Source organism: Giraffa tippelskirchi, chromosome 12 (assembly GCF_054371585.1).
Source record: "Giraffa tippelskirchi isolate mGirTip1 chromosome 12, T2T-mGirTip1v1.2.pri, whole genome shotgun sequence".
Classification (NCBI taxonomy): Eukaryota; Metazoa; Chordata; class Mammalia; order Artiodactyla; family Giraffidae; genus Giraffa; species Giraffa tippelskirchi.
In genome coordinates, this window is record NC_137286.1 from 123468147 (window position 1) to 123488325 (window position 20179).

The window sequence follows — 20179 nt, forward strand, 5'->3', positions numbered from 1 at the left end:
CCAGCCTGGATGAAGCACAAGCTGGAATCAAGATTACTGGGAGATATATCAATAACCTCAGATATGCAGATGACACCACACTTACGACAGAAAGCAAAGAGGAACTAAAGAGCCTTTTAATGAAGGTGAAAGTGAAAAAGCTGGCTTAAAACTCAACATTCAAAAAATAAAGATTATGGCATCTGGTCTCATTCACTTCATGGAAAAAAAAATGGGAAAAATAGAAACAATTACTTTATTTTCTTGGGCTCCAAAATCACTGTGGATGGTGACTGCAGCCATGAAATTAAAAGACACTTGCTCCTTGAAAGTAAAACTATCACAAACCTAGACAGCATATTAAAAAGCAGAGACATTACTTTGCTGACAAAGGTCTGTCTAGTCAAAGCTATGTTTTTTTTCAGTAGTCATGTACAGATGTGAGAGTTGGACCAAAATGGAGGCTGAAAGCCAAAGAATTGATGCTTTTGAACTGTGGTGCTAGAGAATACTCTTGAGAGTCCCTGGGGCAGCAAGGAGATGAAACCAGTCAATCTTAAAGGAAATCAACCCTGAATATTCATTGGATTGATTGATGCTGAAGCTGAAGCTCCAATATTTTGGTCACCTGATGCAAAGCACTGACTCATTGGAAAATACCATGAAGCTAGGAAAGATCGAGGGCAGGAGGAGAATGAGCGACAGAGGCTGAGATGGTTGGATGGCATCACCGACTCAATGGACATGTGTTTGAACAAACTCTGGGGGATAGTGAAGGACAGGGAAGGCTGGCATGCTGCAGTCTATGGAATCACAGAGCTGGACATGACTGAGTGACCGAACAACAACAGAGGATGCCTTAGAGTGCAATAGAACTAAGAATAATTCAACAAATGTAACAGGTGTGACTCAGAACTGTCTCTGGTCAAATGAACCAAATGGGCACCTTATTCTAAGCCACTATTCTCTTACAGGGTATCTGTTTTCAAGAGGAAACCCATGTAAAGCAGATAGACTCAAAAGGCAGGAGAGGAAGGGATTTCCAGGACAAAATCAGGAATTGGTGCCAAAAGAAGGATTGAGGAACAGGAGTCAACTGAAGAGTGTGCAACTTGCTAAGGTAGATCTGGTGTAGGCAATAGTCAGAGATCAATGGTTAAGAGGTAAGTTCAAAACACAGAGTTTTAGAAACAAAACACTCGGCATGTACAATGGTGGAGATAGCAAGCAGATACAACACTGATTTGGGAAACAGAAAACTAGAAAATGCAGACACAGGCTGATCACCAGCACCCTCCCTTTCTCTGATTTCTAATCTTACTGAGATAACCTTTGTTTTTAACATCCAAAATGATATTTGCAATGTACATTGAGAAGAGTGCCAGTTCTGGAAAAAGTAAATCTTCCCTTGCTTACTTTGTGATTCCAGTGATTTTTGTGTGTGTGCTTGAGAATTTTCTTAATGTTTTCATAGGCGCTGCATTTCAATGACACTACAACTGCCAAATTCTTATTAGGTTTTTAATAAATTTATTCTCACCAACCTTCAGAGTCTCATAAACACAAATCGTTCAAATCATAATCTCTGGGAAGATTTGAAGTTTTATTTGATAATTACTGGATTTAGCAATCTATCATACCACTTAGATAGTAATTAGATGCTCTCAACCTTGGCTTCTACCTTTGGGTGATTTAAAATATGAAATTAGGCTAAGAAACTCTGAAAAATTGCATCAATGTAAAAGAGTTTCTGAAACGTAAATAAATGTTTTACTTAGATGGGAAGTGCATGGTAAAACATTTAGAAGGAATTTTGGACTCAAGTACCTTGTATTATTACTATGCTCCACTGTATCTGCTATGTACTCTCTCTTTCCATTAACATCTCAACTACTAACAGGGGAAGAAAAGTCAGTTTAGATACAAATGCAAGCTGCCAGATGGCAGGAATTAGTTCATTGGCAGCCATTTTCTTCCAAGACTTCTTAGCCACCCTCTCCGGGTTGGAATTGCACTTTGAGAGCTATATAGCGGATTCTCTCTGGGATGGTGCAGTAAGCCCTCTTGTTCACAGTATCAGTCCCTTTGCTTGGTGATGGAGGGTGATACTTATTGAGGCCCACACACAATGGCAAAGAGGATCTTTGTTATTTAAACAACTATGTAACTTCAGCAAGAGTTCTTAAGGGACAGGTCCGAAGATGAGATATTTGTCCCCTTACACTCTCTGGATTAAACACTGGGCCACTGCTGGAACCCGAGGGTAAAACTCACAATACCTCTAAGTGTCTGAAAATGTGACAATCCCTGGGGATAGCGGCTGAGTATGCAACGGTGAAGAAGGCAGCTATCCCTACCTGAGCAATATGGACGAGACCAGAATGGGATTTCTTCAACCTGGAGGAGCCCAACCGACGGCTTCCTCCGCAAAGGGGAGGCCTGAAACACAGACACACCAGCGTTCTACCCAGAATAATGAAGTAACACTGCTGAAGAAGTGACAGCCCCTGACATAAGCCTCTAGCAAGTGCAGGCTGTGACAGGAAGCACACAGAAAAGTCCCACCCAGGAAATGGCTCGAGTGGCCCATCACTTCTATTGCACCAAAGCCCCACCTGAGCTAGCAACTGGCCCCGGGGGTGTAGCCAATTAGCACTGTTTGTTCTGAATATTCTCACACTTAGAAAATTTGGGTAGAGAGAAACGCGGTAGCTACTGGCAGACACAGTAGCGAACAAGTCTCAAATCACTCTTGTGGTGGTTTGGAACCAACTAATAAGCCCACAAAGCTATCCAAGAGTTGACTATTCTGCTCACAGTGCTGTTTAATGAGATTTAAAGATTATTTAGATGGTAAACTACAACCCACACACTTGGATCAAGAAACGGTATACTTTTGTTACTTTCAGCTTCAGCTGTGATGAGGTGGCCAGGCAGGGCCATGACAGAGCGACACAGCTGGAGCTGGAGCAACTGGAGCCCCACGAGAACAGGGTCAGCTAGGTTTGCCAGGCTCCAGCAAGCATGCTGCGTGCCAAGTCGCTTCAGCTGTGTCCGACTCTGCGACCCTAGGGACAGTAGCTTGCCAGGCTCCTCTGTCCATGGGATTCTCCAGGCAAGAATACTGGAGTGGGTTGCTATTTACACCCCAGGGGTTCTTCCCCGACCACAGGGATTGAATCTGCATCTCTTATGTCTCTTGCATTTACCACTAGCACAACCTGGGGTTTGGCTAATTTGAATGATTTCAAGCTCCAGGGCAGAGGGAGCTTCTCCATCATCTGGTACCTCCTCTGGAGAGACCCAGAGCCTGATAGAAGTGGTTGAGGTATATATGTCATCCATTCTTCAACAAATAGAATTTACCAGTATTTATCCAGGGCCTCAAAACTGGGTCAAGAGAGCATTTTCAAAGAAACCTCTCTAGCAAGTCAGCTTAGTGGTAATTCCTGAAGAGAAATTAAAGAGCTGTTAATAATGATCAATATCCCAGGTTAAGCATAAACTAAAAATATAATAATAGTGGGCATCAATTATGGGATTGTGGGCTACCAATGAAATTGCCCCCAAAGCATGTTCTAATTTAAGAAAAAGAAGAACCCAGAAGGTAATTTATTTGTAAAATTGAAATTTGAGCAAGAAGGCTTTTGTAAGTCTATTTGACTTTATCAGCTGTACTCTTTTTGTTATAGTTAAATGTTCTATTTTCACTAAGACTTCTTTGATTCCTCTACTAAAAAGACATAGTTCTTTCTCTTTTATCCCATTTTACTGCATCTCTCTCCATTAGCAATCAAAGTTTCCGTTGTTTTGTTTTATTGGTATCCTTAAAGTTTAGAATAGTTCTGGGCATGTTCGTTGAATTAAAAAAAAAAATGAATGAACCTCACCACATGTCTTTCTTTTTTTAACTGACTCGATGGTATTTTGTTTTAAAAATACTTCAGTATAAATAGTATGGTATATATGTATATGCAAATTATCTTTAATTTACCCACTAGCAGAGACTAGTTAACATTTGAAATATTCTAATCAGGAATCAGCATTCCAATGAAAGTTACTTTACATTTTCAACAGTCAGTGAAATATACTAAGAATGTTTTAAGAATATGTTTTTAAAATGTGTATATCTATATATGTCCATGTGTATATGTGTGCATATATACACATACACGTATATTATTCTACTCTCATTGTTGCATCAGACTGTATAACAAATAGGTAAGACTAATAATTTCAGTATAAATTTGAGATTTATTGTTCTGTTGGCCCCCTGTTTTCAGGGGAAAATCTATTTTCTGTCTACTAGCCCAGAAGTATGACTGGTCCTGCCGAAAAAATATTTTCTCATTTGCCTTGGAATTAACCTTTCCTGCAGCTTGCTAGCTATAGTGCCTAAGAGAGGAGTGATATTTACCTGAGCTGTAGAAAAAACCTGTTGACCTAACACAAGAAGACTGCCAGATATTTCTCCAGCACACATGGGTTTATTTGGGTCAACAGAGAACTGCAATTCTGGGTTGGCCACTAAGGTGAGTCACATTCAAATCCTTGTGCTGCAAAGGAAGAACTTTTTTATAGAGGGGGAAAAAGGGGGTTGGGGTGTGGCTATAGTAAAACAAACAAACATACAAATCCATAGCTTTTCATAAGTTGTGTCCCTGTCAAGGGCTTCCCTGATAGCTCAGTTGGTAAAGAATTTGCCTGCCATGTGCCATGCAGGAGACCCCGATTCGATTCTTAGGTAGGGAATATCCACTGGAGAAGGGATAGGCTACCCACTCCAATATTCTTGGGCTTCTCTTGAGGCTCAGCTGGTAAAGAATCCACCTGCAATGCAGGAGACCTGCGTTATCCCTGGGTTGAGAAGATCCTCTGGAGAAGGGAAAGGCTACCCACTCCAGTATTCTGGTCTGCAGAATTCCATGGACTATATAGCCCATGGGCTCCCTGTCAGGAAAGAAGAGCCTCTCTTATTCCTGTTTGGCTCTGCTTTGGTTATAGGGAGCTCTTTCTTCTGGTCTCCTGATCCTATTTGAGATATGTATTAGATTAATTTTTTACAAATATATTTTGCTGTTTTTTTCTTTTTTTTTTTTTAGTGCCTGGTTACTAGTAACTGTGTGTGTCCTTAGTATTATTCTCAAGTTTGCCTTCACTGCAGGAGGTAAATCATGTATAACTACCAGGGGATTTCCCAATATGAATTAAAAAGGAGAAAAACTTTCCACTTGTTGAAGAAATTGTATTATAACACTTTGAAATATTTTACAGTTTCATGGTAATATTTACCTAAATTATAATAAATCTAAGGCAGAAAACAAATCCTTATTCTGTCCTGTGATGATCTGCTAGAAGCACATTAGCATTGTTGTTTTTATTCAGTTGCCAAGCCCTGTCCAACTCTTTGCAACTCCGTGGACTGCAGCAAGCCAGGCTTCCCTGTCCTTCACTATCTCCCAGAGTTTGCTCAAACTCCTGTCCATTTAGTCAGCACGTTAGCATGTCCTTGTGTAAACTATTTTGTTTATAAAGGGCAGAGGAGAGAGGAGTTAGGGAGAACCTAAAGAATGCTCTCAAAAAGATCCACAATGCTCTTTGGCAGCAAAGTTAAAACATCATTAGGAAAATAGAGCAGACTGAATAAAAGTAGGGGGACTGATTTGTTGACAATTTATTAGCTTGCATAAAATATATACGACATAAAAAAAGAGTATGGCCAGGGTTAATCCTACATTATTTTCAAATGTATAGTATATTTAAAAACACATGGTTTAGTCGCTAAGTCATGTCCGACACTTGCAATCCCATGGATTATAGCCTGCCAGGCTCCTCTATCCATGAGATTTCCCAGACAAGAATACTGGCTTGGGTTGCCATTTCCTTTTCCAGACGATCTTCCCAATCCAGGGATTGAACCTGAATCTCCTGCACTGCAGGTGGATTCTTTACCAACTGAGCTACAAGGAGGAAGATTTAAAAATATAATAAATAATTAATATAACCATTTAAAAAAGTCTATACAATAATATGCTCAAGGATGGTGCTTCTCTAATAGTCTAAGGGCTGATCCATTTGCCAAGGATCTTCCAGTATTAATTCTACTAGATAGACTTGGCCCCTAAAAAAACTGAAAATTCTCAAGAGCAAAAATTCAAAATAGGAAATAAAAGTGAGCAAGAAAGGGCTTCTTGGTTAGAATTTAAAACTAAAAGAAATAATCTGCACAAAAGAAAGAAAACAAGACTTGGCTTCCATTCTCAGAATTTGTATTTAAGGGAGAGTTATTCATTTTCAAAAATAAGTAAAATGTTAAGCTGTTTTTTTCCAAGAATAATTGAAATACACTAAAATGAGGCTTTGATTTCATTATAGAAGGACAACTTTGCCTCTACTCTGTCCCCCTTGAGGCAGATTCGATAGTCCAGGCAAAGTGTTTACTCCCACCTGTTACTATAGCTTCAGCAAAAGAAAAACAGAAAAAAATTCAAAAAACAGAAAAAAAATTTAAATAACAGATATTTTAAATGAACTATTTTAAGTAAATTTTACTTACTTAAAATAAAAAGAACATAAGACAATCAAAAGTATACTGATATAAAAAGGTGGACTTGATATATCAGATACAGCCTTGTCACTTGCTTTAGCCCCAGGGGTGTGAGTAGTCATAATATACTCCATGTCTGTCTAGAAGTTTTAACATCCTAATTTAGTTTTACACTTTGCTTTTGTCCATCACCAAACACCAGATAAAGGTTACTTTGTCATCATGAGTATATAAATTAAAAGTTGAATTTTATCACACAATTTTTAAAGTTTCATTTGGTTCTATCAAATACCCTGGTCATTTTTGATAGGTGATGTTGCTTCCTTTTTTTTAAATTCAATTTTTATTTCCAAAAGGATTCTTATAGTTTTAATTTTGTATTGCACCCTAGTACTATCCCATATTTTAAATTGCTGGGATTCTACATTTGTATTTTTGTTTTTGTTGTTGTTCTGCTGATACCTCCAAGGTGGAATATTTTATTTGGATAATTTTAACTATAAACTTATGTCTGGTTTAATTTAATCTTAGAGGATTCTGAAACACTAAAACAAGATGCTTCCTTAGAAAGGGATTGTATTCTCTTCTGCCTGGTGCCTGGTGTCAGAGGCTTTGGATCTGGGCAATTTTGATCTCGTGTGGTCTCCACCTACAATGGCTTGGAGCAGGGCTTGGGTTTCCAGCCAGATACTGCATTGGGTTGCATCAGTGAAAGCAGCAGATCCTAGCCACTAGACCAGTGGTCAGGGACAAGGGTTCTGGCCCTTTGGCTTTGCAGAAAAGAATTTCCACAAAGACATAAAGCAATGAAGGAAGTAAAGTGTTTATTAGGAGGAAAAAGAGTACAGCACGTGTAGACAGATACACAGGAGGACTCAAGGAGAGAGAGTCACTGAATCACGCCCTTATGGTAGTTTGAATCCCTTTTATGGGGTATTTCTTCTGGGTTTCCTTTGGCCAATCATTTTGATTTCCCTGGTTCACAGTCCATATTTAGTATATCTCAGGATCCTTCCATGTACACACATGTATCTCTTAGGCAAGATGGATCCTACCAAAGAGGTCTCTGCGTAGAACATCCCTTGACATTGCTCCGTCTTTGACCTGCAAGGCGCCTTTTCTGTGCATGTGTGGTCAGGGAGATCTACTGACGGTGAGAAAAGAAGTATGTGGTCTGGGCAGTGCCCAGCCTCCTCCCTTAGTTGTCCTACTATTCTTGTCTTGGAGTTTGGGTCAATAGGGACTAAATCTCCAATTGCTTTATCCTGGGGGGCAGGGACATCTACCTCCTGCCTCAGTTTCAGTCCTTTTCAAGGGGGTCCAGATTATACGTGAGTTTTACTCCATGCAGCACCCTGTGGTGGGTCTAAGGCATGCTTTTCAGTTCCAGTACCAAAGTGAAAAAACCAGAAGCACCTGATGAGGATATGCTCTTGTTTATAGAAAACAGGAAGGAAGCCTGTTGATCATCAAGCAAAGTTGAATGATCTTAAACTTGTATTTAAGCTCTAATATTCCATGACTCCTGGAGAAAGAAATGGCAACCCACTCCAGTTCTCTTGCCTGGAAAATCCTATGGGTGGAGAAGCTTGGTAGGCTACAGTCCACTGGATCGCAAAGAGTTGGACACGACTGAGCCACTTCACTTTCACTTTCACTTTATTCCATGACTATTTTATCATGCACAAATTTTCAACAGAAAGTCTAAGAACTGCAATTTTCTTGCCTATTATATGTGACAAGCAGAGAGGTTTTTTTTTTTTAAAGCTTTAACCAATTTTTAAAGCATTTTTGGGAAAAACTGAATTTTAAAAGTTGTACTAGTATTTCCTTCAATTACTTAAATTTGTACAATGTGCTATACTGCAATTATTAAAGCAACAAACAAGGAAATAAAACAGTTCAGCATGTATATTTTGAGAGTGAATGTGATTTTTTTTTTTTTAAGGACACCCACTATTTTAACATAATAGTTCATGCGACTCACTTATGTGAAGTGACAGGGTTAATTTTGGATGAACTTCTCACTCACAAAAATTGTGTTATGACAAATTTGACATTAGATTGTTCATATTTTATTTGGCACCAGTAATAAAGGAAGCAATATTCACTACAAACAAAAATATTCTAATAATATTCTTCATCACATCTCCTTCTTTAGATCTTTGGTATAAAAAACGATTTCCTCTCCTCTAAGAAAATTTCTACCAACTTTCTTCCTATCATAGATGCAGGAAATTATGTATAATACACTTTAACTTACATTTTATACTTATTCTGATCAAAATTTTATATAGCTCTGAGTTAAATAGATACTAATATTGCCAAATATTCTCATAAACTGTGATCCATATAACAATTTCACATATTCAGAATCACACCAAATTTTGAAAGAAAAGTGGTACAGATAGACTATCCAGAGGAGTCATGAATCAAAGCAATAAAGTATTCTAGAAAATGAACCTTATGCTATAAAAAGAAATATAATATAAACCAACATATTTGCATAAGCTCCTTAATATCTATGTAGAAAACACAGATACCAAAGGGTTGTTCTATATCTCTTATTTAGTCATACTGAAAACACATATCTTATATAAAGCAAATAAATGCAACTAATATTTTCTGCTAAAATAATGAGTCATATTCTTAGGGTAAATTCATTGAAACAAATTTAATATTCAAAATAATCATACTTGGGGTAAGATTTTGAATGAAACATAAGTCAAAGTTATATTAGAAATTAACCAACTTATCTAAAATAATAATTTATGAATAGCTTTACTCTTCTAAATTTATTTTACTATGGTTCACTCATTTTTTTCTAAAGGTAAGTCTTCCTGGTCAATTACCAAGACAAATGGTATTCTGAGAAATGCATCAGAAAGCAAAATATATCCTGCTCTCATACTAGCAATGGAAAACGAGGTATAAAGGCGTCAGGTCTTTAAGAGTACTAATATCCCTGTTATGCTTTGTCAGTCAGAATTTGTTAAAAAAAAAAAAAAAAGAAAGAAAGAAATATGTTTCTACTGTGCATATAAATGATTTATCTGTTGCAAACTCTTTCATTTTAATTTAAATAACCCTTAGAAATTCCAAAATGTGCCTATTTACCACACACAAGAAAATGCTTTATTCTACGCATATATATTGGCTCTAAGTCCTTGAAATCATTGCAGGAGGAGTCTGAGGAAAGGGTTACAAATACCCTACTGCTTACTGAATCCATTAACTTGTGAAAATCTTTCCTTTTTGGTTGCTTGTAAAAAATCAATGAAAAAGATATTTCCTAGAGTATTGACAATTATTACTTAAAGTATCATTTAATGCATCATAAGTAAAATTTAACATATTAAATTTCTAAACATGTAACATTTTAAGGAAGCAAAATGGTAGCTACAGAATATGTAATCCTTTTCTTTCACAGACAGATATTGATACAAAAACTAAAATTAAATATGGTTTGTCTTTGTGAATATCAAATAAGTCATATTTTTGGTCTTCCCTTCGATACCTCACATTTCTCCAAGAAGTATTTTTCTTTAAGCCATTGCTTCTTTAAACCTAGGAGGGACTTACACATGGCAGCTGTTGGTAAAATCTTGTGGCATTTCACTGAAATGCAATTTATAAATCTCTTGATAAACTCAGCTCTTGGTCTTCAAAATAGCTAGAAGGCCTTGACCCTGCTATCTATTCATTCATGTGTTTTTCAACTACATGATTGCTTTACTTTGACTTGGAAATTCACTGATTTTTCACATGCTTGTCTACTTTCTATAAATAGTTACCTAACCTCCATTCTTTATTTATTCATAAAGATCTTCCTTAGTTTGCTTATTTTGCCTTGAAAAGTCCTGGATAAATCCTAATCCATTTTAATTAAGTATTAGTCTTTGTAGTTTAGATAAACTTGTTTCAGAATCTATAGCTTCCATTTTCCCATTCAATTCATATCCATATATTTACATGTGATAGATACTCAGTATTTCTCTCAACCATTTGAGAATCTCCAAGGGACTTTTCCTGCTCAAATCAACTGACTTTTAGAACAGACAAGTCTATGTCCCCAAACATTACTTCACAACCAGTGCTTCTCATCAAACAAATCAGGGGATTAGAAACAGCCAGAAAAGTAATTAGCCTCATGATTAGAAGTCTCTAGTGTGCCATGATGATTTGTATCAGTCACATTAACTCTCTGCCTTCCCAAATCCACCTGACTAGCTTATTTATTTATTTTTACTTTCTAAGATTCCCCATGCAACAGGATCACATAGGAAACTACTTTGTGACTTTTTATTGATTTTTTAAAAAACACCACCTTTCCATCTATTTATTTCACTTGATCACAAGTAAAAATATAGGTTCTTAAAATAAGATTTATTAACCTTTTCAGGATATAACTTTAGTTTGTTACAAGAAATAAAGTACTAAATTGAAATGACATATTTAAGCTATTCTAAAAGATTCTTTCCTTTTATTTTTCTGTCATGTTTAACCTGGCAGCAAAAAGTCATCTGTGTTGTCTGACCTTTCAAGTATTAATTGGAAATCCATTTCAAACTTTCTCTATAAAGGTTTGGCTAAGATAATTTTTTTAACTTTAGCTTTTACTAACATTAGGACATTTATGAATATGACCTTTCATAATATTGAATCACGGTATTCTACCAAACATGACAAATTCTATTTCAAAACAGCATGAAATGTATACCAAATCAAATAGTAAGCAAACATTTTGATTGAAAATGCATTAAAACAAGTTTTAAAGTCCACATATTATTTCTGTTATTCAGAAGAAGAAATACAGACTCCTTATTCTCAATGGCACCCCACTCCAGTACTTTTGCCTGGAAACTCCCATGGACGGAGGAGCCTCGTAGGCTGCAGTCCATGGGGTCGCAAGAGTCGGACACGACTGAACGACTTCACTTTCATTTTTCCCTTTCATGCACTGGAGAAGGAAATGGCAACCCACTCCAGTGTTCTTGCCTGGAGAATCCCAGGGACGGGGGAGCCTGGTGGGCTGCCGTCTATGGGGTTGTACAGAGCCGGACACGACTGAAGCGACTTAGCAGCAGCAGCAGCATTCTTGGAAAATAAGTCTTCCCTAATCTATATGTTGAACCATAATTTTAAAGTCTTAGGTGAATTTTAGTCACACGCAGTTAGATGCAGTATGAAGAAACAGGAACTGGAAGGGAGGAAGCATTACTGGACAGAAGGTTGGTTAAAACAGCAGTCTCTGGACTCAAAAGTGGAATCCCAGTTCTACCATTACATTGGGTGCTCAAGTCTTCAAACAAATCACTATGTCATAAAGCTTTTGTGAGGATTAAAGGAATTAAAACACTCAGAGAACAGTGTCTCGTATACAGAAAGTGGTTAGTCTCAGTATTGTTACAAGAAGCACTCCCCTACATTAAATACCTTCTCCTTTTATGACCCTTGAAAGATAGTGGCTTAGATGAAACTGACATTATGTACGAAAAACTAACGAGGCTCCTTGTCTGCCTCTTGAAGCAAATTAAATCTGATTGAATATTCCTTTTTAAATAAATCTTAATGATGTATTTCAGAAAAGAAAAGATTATGCTCTTTTACTATTTCCAAGAAATTTCAGCATCGACTAAAGAGCTATTTTTCTGACTTAGTCTAGGTAGGAATGTTAATTTTTATAACTGTAGAAATTATGAGACTTTAAAGGTTCATAAAATATTAATTGTAAGACTTCCACTTTGTGTGTCAAGTATTTCTCAAGTTTTCACATAAGTATTTTGCATTAAGACATACAAATGCATGCATAAGCCTTAGATACATATATGTGTGAATAATAGATACATAGCATGGATAACAATCATTAACATATCTTGGTAGCTTTAACCCATTTTAAGATTTTTACCTCTTCTTATTAAACATGTTTAATCATGCTTTGCCATTTCACCTGAAGTCATTGTGCATATTGTTTATACTTAATCTTCTCACAAAAGTCTCCAGCAATGCTATACTAAGTATGGTTTTCCAGTCACTTGTGAAATCTTATATTCATTAGTGATAATCAGTACCCAGCCTGCACCAAGCCTAGAGATTCTCTATGTGTCAGTGTATATTAAATCCAAGTACTATTTAATGAAGGAAAATTTACTGGGTCATGGTTCAAAATTACATGAGTATATTCCCTTCTTACTAAGAAAGATATAAACAAAGTTAGGAATAAACAAGTTCTACCTCTGCTTAAGTCAAAAGCATGGGTAAATAGGGACCTTTGGTGTTCAGACCTCAACATGTTAGCAAATCGCCAACTTTATAAAGTCTAGGCTCGTCTAAGAAATCTAGTTTGAGATATAAATTTTAGTTTAGTGGTTGAAGATTCCCTGGACATGAGAATTGCCTTTGATATTTGTTATCCCTTTATGACATAGGAAATATGTGTAAGCTCCCTAGCCTTGAATACACTGTAATTTATTCTTATGTATTTCCATTTCCCCAAAATGTGAATATAATCATAGATAAATTTCTCTAAACTGATGTTTTAAGCTTCCCTGATTTATTTAAATGATTATTGATATATTTGGATAAGTATCTTTATAACTCTTTTGCATCATTACTGTCTTTTTATTTCTTTTTTCTTGCCTTCTGTTTTAATTGAGCATTTTATATTGTTCCATTTTATCTTCTCTCTTAGAATGTCAACTATGCATCTTTAAAAGAAATGTCTGTGGTTATCCACTAGTTTAAAATGAACATTTAAAGTAAATTTATCATCAAATAAAATTATTTCGCATCATATGTAGTACATATTTTAGAAGGTACTTTCTAACAGAGTCCTCTCAGTTTCTCCCTTCCATTCCTTGAGACACTGCTTCTTAAATCATATAATACATTGTCAATTTGTTATTGTTGGTTAGTTATTAAATCACATCCAACTCTTTTGCAACTGTATGGACTGTAGCCTGCCAGACTCTTCTAACCACAAGATTTTCCAGACAAGAATACTGGAGTGGGTTGCCATTTCCTTCTCCGTGGATCTTCCAGACCCATGGATTGAACCTGTGTCTCCTGAAGTGGCAGGCAGATTCTTTACCACTGAGCCACTTGTTGTCAATAATATTGCTTAAAACAATCTCTTATTTTTAGGTCAATGAAAAATATAAAATATAAAAGATGTGTTTTACCTTCAATATTCCTTTTCCGATGCTCTTCCTTTCATTATATAGATCCAAGATTCTAATCTACTTCATTTCTATTCTGCCTAAATATTTTCTACTAACATTTCTTTAAGGATAAATTTTCTGGTAATGAATTCTCTCAGTTTTGTTTTAAAGGATACTATCTGTTGATATAGAATTCTAGATTGGTGTCTCCCACAACTCCTACTGACCTCTTAACTATTTCATTCTTGTATTTTTACTTGCATGTTTCTGATGAAAATTCTGCTGTAGTTGTGGTTCCTCTATAAGGCATTTTTTTAATTATTTGGCTTCCTTCAAGATTTTCTTTTTGAAGTTTTCTATCGCCTTAATATGATAGTCTTTTTTACAGACTTACTGGTATTTGTTATATTTGGTGCATCCAAAGCTTCTGGCATATTTAGTTCAGTATCTGGTATTAACTATGCAAAACTGTCTAATACTATTTCTTTAAATATTTCTTCATTCTCTTTCTCTTATTCTTTTGGTGGTTACACTCTTTGATACTGTCCCACAGTCCTTTGTCTTCTATTCGACTTTGCTATTCATTTTTCGTTCTCTTTCCACTCTAGTTTGTGACTTCAGTGATTTGTATTCAAGTTTGGTGATATTTTTTTGGCTGTGTTGAGTTTACCACTTAATCACTGAAGGCATTCTTAATTTCTGTTACATTTTTTTGTTTAATTTCTAACACTTTTTTTTTTTACTTCTTAGAGTTTCTAACTTTGCTTGCATTATCCACAATTTTGACTGTTGTCTACTCTTTCCATTACAGCTCAAAACATATTAATCATGATATTCTTGACTGATTATTCCAACACCACTATCATATCTGAGTCTTGTTTTCAAGATAGCTGTGTCTCTTTGCATGGTGCTTTTTTTTTTTTTTTCAGTATTTCTTTTGTAAATTGATGGACTTCCCTATAAACTAATGTTCAGGTGGAGTTTGTGTCTTACAGCTCTTTTAGCTGAAATGCACTGTTACACTGGAGCTACCTTGACATGGTGATGTAGTATGTGAGGGTGTCTATACTCTTTCAGTTAGACTCCTTCAGTCTTGCTCAGAACTTAATGGTTCCATGTCTTAGACCTGTGGCTGTTATGAGAATCTGCCTCTTCCCTTGCTCACATACATTTTATTCCCTTCTGTCTCAGACTCCTTTTACTGTCTATATATTTCCCAGTCCATTTCCTTGAGGCCATGCTCCTTTTTGACTATTTGTGTTTTCTTCTTCTTTTAGGTTTGACAGGAAGGCTGGAAAGAGTTTGAGTGTGATAAATTTCCTACACCCCTGACTTTCTTTAGTTTTCAGAATTGTGCTCTGGCAAAATCTGTTCTATTCCTGTAGTGCAGATCCTTGCTATAGAGAAAATTCTAGGTATGTTTCACAATGGTCACTCTTTCCCTTTCAGGTCCAACATCATGCGGGGTATTTCTTGGGAGTGAGGATCCCAAGAACCTGGTGAATCCCTGGAGGAAAAGCCCATGAGACTATGTGATGGCCCCTAGCAGTTTCACACTGCCACTCGAACCCATACTTAACCTCCGGAAATTCAGTCATGTAAGCAGTTGCTGTATCTCTCTCTAAGTATACTTTTCTCCTATAATTTTGGGGTGAAGGTTTTCCCTGGAATGTAAATTTCTCTTATAACCCCCCTAAAGGTGCTTTTTCCAATTTGTCCAGCCTTTTCTTGATGAACAAAAATGGACTGGAATGGGTGAATTTAACTCAGATGACCATCATATCTACTACTGTGGAAAAGAATCCCTTAGAATAAATGGAGTAGCCATCATAGTCAACAAAAGAGTCCGAAAGGCAGTACTTGGATGCAATCTCAAAAACAACAGAATGATCTCTGTTTGTTTCCAAGGCAAACCATTCAATATCACAGTAATCCAAGTCTATGCCCTGACCAGTAACGCTAAAGAAGCTGAACTTGAACGGTTCTATGAAGACCTATAAGACCTTTTAGAACTAAAACCCAAAAAATATGTCCTTTTCATTATAGGGGACAGGAATGCAAAAGTAGGAAGTCAGGAAACACCTGGAGTAACAGGCAAATTTGGCCTGGGAGTACAGAATGAAGCAGGGCAAAGGCTAATAGAGTTTCGCCAAGAGAACACACTGGTCATAGCAAATACCCTCTTCCAACAACACAAGAGAAGACTCTACACAAGGACATCACCAGATGGTCAACACTGAAATCAGACTGATTATATTCTTTGCAGCCAAAGATGGAGAAGCTCTGTACAGTCAGCAAAAACAAGACCGGGAACTGACTGTGGCTCAGATCAGGAACTCCTTATTACCAAATTCAGACTTAAATTGAAGAAAGTGGGGAAAACCACTAAACCATTCAGGTATGACCTAAATCAAATCCCTTATGATTATACAGTGGAAGTGAGAAATAGATTTAAGGGACTAGATCTGATAGACAGAGTGCCTGATGAACTATGGACAGAGGTTCATGACATTGTACAGTAGACAGGGATCAAGACCATCCCCAAAAAAAGAAATGCAAAAAAGCAAAATGGCTGTCTGAGGAGGCCTTACAAATACTGTGAAAAGAAGAGAACTGAAAAGCAAAGGAGAAAAGGAAAGATATACCCATTTGAATGCAGAGTTCCAAAGAATAGCAAGGAGAGATAAGAAAGCCTTCTCCAGTGATCGATGCAAAGAAATAGAGGAAAAACAACAGAACAGGAAGACTAGAGATCTCTTCAAGAAAATTAGACATGCCAAGGGAATATTTCATGCAAAGATGGGCTCAAAAAAGGACAAAAATGGTATGGACCTGACAGAAGCAGAAGATATTAAGAAGAGGTGGCAAGAATACACAGAAGAACTATACAAAAAACATCTTCACCACCCAGATAATCACAATGGTGTGATCACTCACCTAGAGCCAGACATCCTGGAATGTGAAGTCAAGTGGGCCTTAGAAAGCATCACTATGAACAAAGCTAGGAAGGTGATGTAATTCCAGTTGAGCTATTTCAAATCCTAAAATATGATGCTGTGAAAGCGCTGCACTCAATATGTCAGCAAATTTGGAAAACTCAGCAGTGGCCACAGGACTGGAAAAGGTCAGTTTTCACTTCAATCCCAAAGAAAGGCAATGCCAAAGAATGCTGAAACTACCACACAATTGCACTCATCTCACACAATAGTAAAGTAATGCTCAAAATTCTCCAAGCCAGGCTTTAGCAACACATGAACCGTGAACTTCCAGATGTTCAAGCTGGTTTTAGAAAAGGCAGAGGAGCCAGAGATCAAATTGCCAACATCTGCTGGATTATCGAAAAAGCAAGAGAGTTCTAGAAAAACATCTATTTCTGCTTTATTGACTATGCCAAAGCCTTTGACTGTGTGGATCACAATAAACTGTGGAAAATTCTGAAAAAGATAGGAATACCAGACCACCTGACATGCCTCTTGAGAAACCTGTATGCAGGTCAGGAAGCAACAGTTAGAACTGGACATGGAACAACAGACTGGTTCCAAATAGGAAAAGGAGTACTTCAAGGCTGTATATTGTCACCCTGCTTATTTACCTTATATGCAGAGTATATCATGAGAAACACTGGGCTGATGGAAGCACAAGCTGGAATCAAGATTGCCAGGAGAAATATCAATAACCTCAGATTTGCAGATGACACCACCCTTATAGCAGAAATTGAAGAAGAACTAAAGAGCCTCTTGATGAAGGTGAAAGAGGAGAGTGAAAAAGTTGGCTTAAAGCTCAATGCTCAGAAAACTAAGATCATGGTATCCAGTCCCATCACTTCATGGCAAATAGATGGGGAAACAGTGAGAGACTTTATTTTAGGGGGCTCCAAAATTACTGCAGATGGTGACTACAGCCATGAAATTATTATGACCAACCTAGACAGCATATTAAAAAGCAGAGACCTTACTTTGTCAACAAAGGTCCATCTAGTTAAGGCTATGGTTTTTCCAGTAGTCATGTATGGATGTGAGAGCTGGATGCTAAAGATAGCTGTGTGCTGAAGAATTGATGCTTTTGAACTGTGGTATTGGAGAAGACTCTTGAGAGTCCCTTGGGCTGCAAGGAGATCCAACCAGTCCATCCTAAAGGAAATCGGTCCTGGGTGTTCATTGGAAGGACTGATGTTGAAGTTGAAACTCCAATATTTTGGCCACCTGACATGAAGTGCTATCTCATTTGAAAAGACCCTGATGTTGGGAAATATTGAAGGCTGGAGGAGAAGGGGACGACAGAGGATGGGATGGTTAGATGGCATCACTGACTCAATGGATATGAGTTGGGGTAAACTCCAGGAGTTGGTGATGGACAGGGAGGACTGGCATGTTGCAGTTCATGGGGTCGCAAAGAGTTGGGCACGACTGAGCGACTGAACTGAACTGAAAGAGGTATCTATTTTATTGCACCAATAACTAATACTCATTATGATTTAATTATTTAAGTCATATTTTAAAGAGAATTATGTTTAAAATTGTATCTAAAAGCAAATATTTTCTAAATCATCTGAAATTGAGTAATTGGTGACATCAATTTGAAACCTGGAAAATCAAATAGTTCTAGTGTGAAATACTGTTTTCAGGTTAAGAGAAAGAGGTAAGGAAATATATTTTTCATAACATATATTCTATTAGGAAATCTCCATCTAAAATCAAACTTTTTTTGCAGTAATGAGCTACAATTGAGTTCTCATTATCTAAACACACACTGTTGTGCCTCTGTGTGTTATGCATGTACATACGAACACACACATGTAAATAATATCATTTACATTAAATAATATAATTTAAAATGAAGTCTGATATAAAATTTACACTAATTTTCCCAATCAGAAATGTATCCATTTTTCTCCTCTACACTGACTTTACCCATCAAAGTCACACATACTCTATTTGTACTAGGTCTTTTTTGTATATGTTTTATCCAGGAGAATTGTGTGTTCCTCTATAGTTACTGGGCTTCCCTGGTGGCTCAGATGGTAAAGAATCTGCCTGCAGTGCAGGGAGACCTGAGTTCGATCCCTGAGTTGGGAAGATCCCCTGGAAAAGTCAATGACTACCCACTCCAGTATTCTTGGCTGGAGAATTCCATGGACAGAGGGGCCTGGCGGGCTATAACCCCTGTGGTCGCAAAGAACACTTTCACTTCCAACAACACAGTTACTAAAAATTTCTTATTTTATATTTTCAAGATATTTTCATGATAACAAACAGACACTGTATTCTCTATAGGAATATAATTCTGATATGAATAGCTAAGACCTGTGTGTTTCTATGAATATATTCAGTGTATTCTGTCCTTACACCTTATTTCAACTTTCTTGGTGTGTTAATATCACATTTCTACTTTCCAAAAGACCTATTTACAAGCTGGAAATCAATATAATATTAAACATTAAAAAGCTTTAAAGGATGACTTACCCAGTCTCAGGGTAGTGAAGATCTTATCCGTGATAATCCAGAAGCTGTAAAAAAAAAATAGTATAAATAAATTTCTTTATATTCATGGTTATCTAGAACAGAACATGAAAAAATCAAAAGCAAATACTTTAGTTTACAAATTGCAATGTTAGTTGCAGAGGAAGGATTATATTTAAAACTATCATAAAAAACGTTTAAATATTCACAAAAAAGAAAAAACACAAAAGGAAAAATAATACAGAGAAATTTCACTGAACAGACAAGTTGCTAACTAATATTAAAATATATTCAGAGTAACAATTAGTCATAGAAATAAACTGAGGATGAGATATCAATCACATCTATTATACTTACTGGGTAAAGTTAAAACAGAAAAAAACTAGTAATGAGTGTGGGAATAAAGAAACATATGCATTTCATTGATCCTGGTGTTTACTTGAAAGGTTATACTTTTATGGAAATAATCTTGCAACATCTATTAAAATACAGAAAATCCCACAAAAACCCTCATACATATACACATACCATGTATCCATTATTTGGGATGTATTCATAGAATTCAAAAGACAAAGATGCAAGCATATGCACAATGATGATCAATGTGCAATTTTGAATAATCATTTAAAAAAGTGAATGAAATTAAATACCCATTAATACAGGGATGAGTGTATACATTATGTTATAACTATATTGTACTCTGTAGTTCTTACATTAAAGCTGAAACAAGTGAGTTGAAGGATTTTTACGAGGAATGGCTTAGTGAGAAAAATAAGATAAAGAGAAGTGCTATAATCTAACCCATGCTGCTAATATATATTTTAAAACTAACAATGATGAAATTCCTGTGTGTATGTTTGTGGGCATCTTGAAAACATAAGATACTCTGTGGATTCCACATAGAAAGTATTACAGTTATCTCAGTAAGGGGCTTACACAATCAGAGAAGCTGCTAGTTCTTTATGAGCCTGAATCCCTTAGCTGGTGGTCCACAAACACTCAGGAGGAAGCAGCTGTGCATTTTATGCCTTTCT

General features: G+C 36.6%; 1 long non-coding RNA gene across 2 annotated transcripts in view; it reads right to left on the reverse strand.

Moving 5' to 3' along the window:
* The window catches only part of LOC145529438 (uncharacterized), a 975418-nt gene that overhangs the window by 334573 nt on the left and 620666 nt on the right, over positions 1–20179 (reverse strand). The window contains exon 5 of one of the 2 annotated variants that reach the window (XR_014071229.1): positions 19149–19192. This is a non-coding gene — a long non-coding RNA (uncharacterized LOC145529438). Of the gene's footprint in view, positions 1–18009; positions 19193–20179 lie in introns of those variants that run through there. The other variant, XR_014071228.1, reaches the window with a different exon arrangement.